The 6,869-nt window shown below is 41.3% G+C and overlaps 1 long non-coding RNA gene across 1 annotated transcript; it reads left to right on the top strand.

Moving 5' to 3' along the window:
• Positions 1-747: 747 nt before the first annotated feature.
• On the top strand, positions 748-2,557 carry LOC139356605 (uncharacterized). The gene is made up of 2 exons (XR_011608683.1): positions 748-1,306; positions 2,373-2,557. It is a non-coding gene; the product is annotated as an uncharacterized lncRNA (long non-coding RNA).
• The last annotated feature ends 4,312 nt before the right edge of the window (positions 2,558-6,869 follow it).

Here is a 6,869-nt window from a genome sequence, read left to right as displayed (position 1 = left end):
TCGCTCATGCTATTGTTTGTGGTTTAAGAACGCCTTTAAGCGGTTTTCTGTCATGGGTGGGCCAGGTGTTCCTTGCCCTCATTTGGTAAACCCATAGCCTTCCAGTGTGGGCATTATCACCATCATGAGCATGTCACAGTACTGCAGAGATTTTGTTTATGGCCAGTTTTGGGGCTAGTTTATGGCCAGATTTTGAGGGCCTATTCCCAACAATTATCTGATACAGGCATGAGTGTTTACTCTTCTTGTGAGATAATCAATAATGTCTTGATGGAAATGGGTATCAATTCGGGGATTCCTGAGCCTTAAAGACCAAATAGGTTTCCCAAAGAGAGACTGTGGTTTGGAAACACAGACGCATCATTGCCCTTTCTGAAACTGAATCAGCAGCATTCAGATTTGTGCATTTCACTTTGGTCATTTTCAGTGGGCTATTTTATAGAGCTCCATGAAATGACTTGATAGTAATTGAATTTCTCTTGTTCTTTGAAATAATCAGAGTCTCAATAATCTTAACCACTGGGGAATAGGGTAGGCGGATCACTGGATAACAGAAGCTCCAGGTGACAGCAGCCCCATTTTCCCCTTTAGAAGGGGTATCTCCTGGTGTTAAGGGAATATGTTTGCATGTTCTCACTCATAAGTGGGAGTTGAACGATGAAAACACATGGATACAGGGAGGGAAACATCACACACCGGGGCCTGTAGGGGTGGGGAGCAAGAGGAGGGAGAGCATTAGGACAAATACCTAATGCATGCAGGGCTTAAAACCTAGATGACAGGTTGATAGGTGCAGCAAACCATCATGGCAAATGGATACCTATGTAACAAACCTGCACGTTCTGCATACGTATCTTAGAACTTAAAGTACAAAACAAAAAAATGTATGACTCAGAGCAAAAATAAAAGTAGTAAAGTTAAAAAAAAAAAAGGAAATTCAGATATATCAGCTTTCAAAATACACAGGTTCTGGGTCTTGCCATTTGGCATGTAGTAGAGTTTTTCAATCTCAACACTATTGACATTTTGGGCGGCATAATTCTTTCTCGTGGGTGGTTGTTCTGTGCATCATAAAATGTTTACAGTTATCCCTGCCCAATACCCACTAGATGTAAGAAGCACTCCCTTCCCAGTTATGACAACCAAAACGACTCCAGACCATCCGCGATTCTCCTGGGAGGAAAGCTGCCCCCTCACTGAGGGCCACTGCCTTAGGAACTGAGGGAGTTTTGTTTTGTTGGAGTGAGACTATTTTGATGATGATCTTGTAGAGCTGAGAAATCACATACTCTTCAATTATTTGGAGGTATTTTGCCTATAAAGACGAATCTGTTGTTTTTAAAGTGTCCCTATACTTTGCAGATTCACTTGAAACAATAGACTGAACACTTAGAATGATCACTCAGTCCAAGTAATCATTCAAACATAATTTATTAACTTGTTTTAAACTCTAGTCCAAGTAATCATTCAAATGTAATTTATTAACTTGCTTTAAACTCTATATAGTTTACAAAATGTTTTCGTGTAAATAATCAAAACTTCATGTCAATTATTTACTGAAACAGTAATAGTAGACCTTTTGTCCCTCAACTCCTAGTCCTCATAACTGTTAACATAACACCATATTTGGCACTATCGGCATTTTTACATTGACGTCCCCCATTTGGTAGCATTCTAGGCTGGGAAGCTGCCATCACCTCTGTATTGATTATGAGGAAACTGAGGCCAGAGGGGTTATAAGTGTAAAGTGCCAGTCCCAGAGCGAGAACAAAGAATGAAAGTCATGCGATCCCTGATCAAAGGCAGTCCCAATACACCATGCTGGCTTTTCACACACTCTCCCAGCTCCCACACTTCAGGGGCAGAAGGAGCATTTGTTTTACATCTTTTCCTCTCTCTTTCCTACAGGCTGACCTAGTTTCTGTGATGGATCTTGCAGAGGGAGAAAGGAAAAGGAGACACAGAAAATATCATGGGATTTATGGTCCTAGTTTCAAGTCCCCACTCTTTCCCATTCAGTGGCATCATCTTGGCATGACAGATCTGAGTTTCTCTTTCATCATCTGTAAAAAGAGTCCGATTCATGTGGTTGTTTGTGAGAATTTGAAGGCAATCAATCTGGTAGATTTTACATGTTTTTTAAAAAAAAGATAAATTTCACATTAAAATTAAAAATTGTATACAAATTAAAAAGTACACTGAGTAAGCAATTGATAAAAGATGAACTGCAAATGTCCAATAGTTATTTTTTAATATTTAAGCTCAGTAATCGACAAAATAGAAATTATTAATGGTTTGACATCAAATTTTATCACCTTTAAGATGCTAAAGTTGAATCCAGTACGTATTCTTTCTCCTTTTTCTTCCATCAGTTGATTACAGAGGATGAAGCCCAAGAAATGAAGTAGCCACATTATGGAAAAGGCCTGGATTCCTGCATGACTGCATGGAGCAGAAACTCCCATCCACCCTTACTGAGCCATAATGTAACAAGAATCAAAACCTTCTTGATTTAAGCCAATGAGATAATACAGACCTCTGTGACTGAGTAATGTTACATGGTTTCAATGTCCAAAGTGGCATTTTTTATTCAGAATCCCAGTAATGTTGAAGATGTCCTAAAGCAATCTCTCAGTAGCCAGGCTGAACCTCAGTAGAATTCTCTTTCACCTGTCAATGTGATAAAGTTTTCAAATTAGTTATAAAATTTATAAATTCTAGAAATTTTATTAAAAATCTGAACTTCTAGTGTTCTGAAAAAAAAAAATGGTACTGTTGGGCTCATATTCCTCTCTTATGAAAGGACTGAAGGAGATTAATAGGTAGTCCCTAAAACACTAAATTTCCCATCTGGTCCACCAGGCCACCCTCACTCACTGGTGTTACCTTCTTTCCCTTGCGACTGTGTGACATCCGCCACAGACTGATGGTGAATAACTACCGATTCAGGATTTTCCTTCCACACTAGCAACTTGAGAAACGTTACTGGTATATCAAAATATTATTGTACCTTTTAGAAGATGTCCATGTTTGTCAAGTTTAGGAAATATGGATTTCATTCTTTATTCATCTCTTTCGCATGTCTGCATATCTGAACACTGGCTTGTTCAAAAGCAATGAATGACTCCACTGTTCAAATTATTTTTTCAAGAGATGTTTCACTGAAATACAGGCCTATAGCACTTCTTTCCTTTTTCTCCCATGTGCCAAGATAGAAAAAACAAACAAATCAACAAAAAACTATCCAGGGCCAGTATCTAACAAATGGATCATTTGTATTAAGGTTATAAATATTCTCTGTCTCTCATCCAATGAAACCTCTATTAAGGGTTCTCTTGAAGCATGAAATCTATCTCATTATTAACTGTTTTTAGAAATGATTTCCCTAGGGTGTCAACTTAGAACAATTTTCCTTATCAAAACCTACTTCTTTTTATCATTCAACAATCCAATTACTTTCTTTTCACACTAATGATCTTTTAAAGGTTGTGTTTTCCGTTCAGAGATAGCACTGTAATCCACAGTGTATTTTATTTCATGGGTGGCATCCTTTGGGGGCAGAAGGATAAGATTTCTAAGGAAATTTTCAGGCTCTTTATATAGGCTCTCCTGGTTTCTCAGATTGGCTATTTAATTAAAACCTACATTTGGCCAGGCTAGATGGCTCATGCCTGTAATCCCAGCACTTTGGGAGGCCAAGGTGGGTGGATCGCTTGAGCTCAGGAGTTCGAGACCAGCCTAGGCGTGGCGAAACCCCATCTCTACTAAAATTTCAAAAATTAGCTGGGCATTGGTGGTACGTGCATGTAATCCCATCTACTCAGGAGGCTGAGGCAGGAGAATTGTGTGAACCCAGGAGGTGAAGGTTGCAGTGGGCTGAGATTGTGCCACTGCACTCCACTCTAGGTGACAGAGTGAGGCTCCATCTCAAAACAAAACAAACAAACAAAACCTATATTTCATTCTCCCTCTTACCCCGGCCATTATTTAACTCCTGCCTTCCTTCTTTACTTTCTTCAAAACTTTTTTCAATAGCTTATGGTGTTTCCTAAGAACTACATTGTCCTGTGGTAAACAATATGTGGTTCTAACTGTATAAAATTTTAAAATTAGGTCTCTTTCTTTAGCAAGTGAAAAAAAATCACATTATTTCTAGATAGAAGACAGGGAATTTATTGGTTTACAACACAAGCATCCAAGGTACATTTGAGTTTCAGCTGCGGCTGTATTCAGGGGCTCAGAAGGACATGGTTTATCTTTTATCATCTCTAAGTTTAGTCTTCTTTTGTGCCAAATCCAAGTCACACTTCTTTTGTGAAGGTAATAAGGGCCACCTGTAGTTCCTCTAATTTTAAGTCTAGCAAAAATGAAAGTTATTATTACCCCCAGAGGTCCTAGACATCTGGGGTGTGCAGAAGAGAGTTAACATAACTGCCCTAGACTGCTGTCCTTGGAACGGCCTGTTGACAAGGTTGGCGCTTGGTTGCCATCCTTGGAACTTGGATTTCAAGAGAGTTCCCACCGTTTCCTAATAAGAATGGCTCAGTGCATCAAGATTATTTATGCAGACAATGTGGTTTATGGTGACCTCCTGTGTTTTGGGGCGAAGTCTAGAATTTTGGTATATGCCAGGCAGAGACTGCCAATGTGACCAGCTCTCAATAGAAACTCCAGGTGCTGATTCTCTGATGAGCTTCTCTGAAAGACAACGTTTCAGACATGCTGAGACACGTTACAGAAGGAACTGAGTGCTTCCCGTCGGCTTCACTGGAGGAGGACTCTGAAAGTTTGTACCTCGCTTCCTCCTGACTTCATCTCATGCACATTTTCCTTTTGCTAATTATGCTTTGCGTTTTCAATAATAAGTCATAGTCAGGGGTTGATTCTATGCTGAGTCCTGTGAATTATCTTTATCAATTATTGAACCTGGTAGTGGTCCTGGGGACCCTGCCACACTGGGATTCACTCTAATTGCAAACAGATCCTGGGCAGGTCTCACAGGCTCTACATTCCTTAGGCCCTCAGATGACGGCCTGTGCCCCCAGAGTAGGAAATGTGCATAGTTTCACATCAGCTGGGCACTTTGATAGGTTATTGATGTGTAATTGTCCTCAGGCTGATGCAGGTGGCATGGTGAGATGTTGCTGGGCATGAGGTCCAGGAAAAGTGGTTGGCTGAGGGCAGTGGTTGCAAATATGTCAGGTGATCAATTATGTTTTAAGGTATGTTCGGGTGCTTAGGTTGGGGAAATCCGAATCTTGGTAAATTCCACTTGGCATGTGCTTATAACGGACAGGACCTCATCCTGGACAGAAAGAGTCCCGTCTTCATTAACCCTGAGGACATGAGATTGTCAATAAACTTCCCCCACCAAACACACGTACCTGGATATCTTCTGAAATATGTGTATATTGTGTGAGGCCCCGACAATGCTCTGAGATTTATGTCAGGACGTTACTCTCCCCAGGCCATCAACCTTCTATTCTGAGGTGTCCACAATCACATGTGCATTCATGAACACATTTATATGGCCAGACATGAGGGAAACCCCCAAAGGGATTCTGTGCACTGATTGGCTAGACCTGAGTCACATGGTCCCCATGAAGCCTGGGGTGATGTCACCCTCCAGAGCACGTGGCCTGAGACTGGAGTGGGCGTCTGATTTATCTAAACATATTCAAGGGGCTGTGAGATTACAAAGGAGGATGGGAGATGAGGTGTCAAAATCATAATGCATGTTGACTTGTATGGAGCCCATCTTTTATCTATGTAGATAGTAAATGAATAACTGTAATACCAATCTTATAAATGTTGCAATTAAAGATTCTAAATCATTTATTGGCCAGCAGCACTGGCTCATGCCTGTAATCCCAGCACTTTGGAAGGCCAAGGCAGGCAGATCACCTGAGGTCATGAGTTTGAGACTAGCCTGGCCAACTTGGTGAAACCCTGTCTCAACTAAAAATACAAAAATTAGCAGTGTGTGGTGGAGCATGCCTGTAATCCTAGCTACTTGGGAGGCTGAGGCAGGAGAATCACTTGAACCCGGGAGGCAGAGGTTGAAGGGAACCGAGATCGCGCCACTGCACTCCACCCTGGGTGACAGAGCACAACTCCATCTCAAAAAAAAAAAAAAAATCTAAATCATTTACGAAAATGGCAGAGGGAGCAATTTCTCTGTGACATCAAGGAAAGCTTCCCAAAAAGGAACGGATGAGTTGAGTCTGGATGGATGACCAGGAGTGACCAGGGAAGGGAGGGGAAGCCTGTGGGAAAAGGCATTTCTTTCAGATGTTTGCACTGAGCTTGGAGAGACAGAAAACATAATGGGAAGTGGATTAAACAGCAATACCAATGGTGTTCATGAGAACAAGTCAGGGGAAGGGGATTTACTGGAACTTTTAGTTGCTCAGCTATGTCCTTAGGCATTTAAGGTCTTTCTTATTATTCTATTTTTATCAGTCTATGGCTGCATTTTCAGGTTTTCTCCCCATGGATGCAAGAGGCTGCTGCAGCTCCAGACAGAAGAACATCTCACATACCACAAAGGAGGGGGGTGGGTGAAGACAAAATTTTCACACCGCATCTTTCTTTTTATCAGAGAATTCCCCCCTGCCCCCCACCCCCAGAAGCTTCTGGCAGACATCTTACATCTCATTCACCAAAAGCTAGGTCAGCATGGCTACCTGTGACTGCTAGAGAGGCTGAGAAAACAAACTTCTGTGATTTTCCTAAGAATGCATAGATGCATGCCACTATGCCCAGCTGATTATTCTATTGTTATTATTTTTAGTAGAGATGAGGTCTCACTATGTTGCCCAGGCTGGTCTCAAACTCCTGAGCTCAAAGCTGTCCTCCTGCCTTGGACT

Source organism: Macaca nemestrina, chromosome 10 (genome assembly GCF_043159975.1).
Source record: "Macaca nemestrina isolate mMacNem1 chromosome 10, mMacNem.hap1, whole genome shotgun sequence".
In the NCBI taxonomy this organism is placed as follows: Eukaryota; Metazoa; Chordata; class Mammalia; order Primates; family Cercopithecidae; genus Macaca; species Macaca nemestrina.
Note: the sequence above shows the minus strand (reverse complement) of the source record. Positions and strands in the feature narration are given on the sequence as shown.